Raw genomic sequence first — 467 nt, forward strand, 5'->3', positions numbered from 1 at the left:
CCTTCACAATTCTCCAATCTCAAATAACGACCTGGGCTGATACGGACGGGCAGATTTCACGGAAAAGGTCATCTCTTTAGCTTCCTCTTCTTTCAAGGGCCCAGAGAAAGGAATTAAAGCAGGGCTGCGCCTCCCTTTGTGTGGGGACATCTCCTCCCGACGGGGCGATTGGCCAGATCTTAGTCTACATTAGCCCCCCGTCCCGCCCCGGCCTCGGCTCCGTTTTCTATGAAAGTGAATCAAACTCGTGCCACTTCCAGGAATTCCTCAATGAAGCTTTCTAAGATTCTTAAGAAGTTTGCTCTAAGTCCTTTTGACAAACTCTCCCCGGCGCCATTCAGCGAGATGAATTTTACATGATTTTCAAACTCGTAAGGAGACCCCGACTATTTCAGCCTTTATGAATTCCAACCTTGTGTGCGACGCGGGAAAGATATCTAGGGAAGGGACTCGCCTTTCCGAATACA

General features: G+C 49.0%; 1 protein-coding gene across 2 annotated transcripts in view; it reads right to left on the minus strand.

Annotated features, from left to right (window-relative positions):
- LOC119594730 overlaps positions 1-467 on the minus strand; it is a 72,817-nt gene that overhangs the window by 29,590 nt on the left and 42,760 nt on the right. The gene's annotated exons all lie outside the window — the stretch shown is intronic.

This window comes from Penaeus monodon, chromosome 34 (assembly GCF_015228065.2).
Source record: "Penaeus monodon isolate SGIC_2016 chromosome 34, NSTDA_Pmon_1, whole genome shotgun sequence".
NCBI lineage: Eukaryota > Metazoa > Arthropoda > Malacostraca > Decapoda > Penaeidae > Penaeus > Penaeus monodon.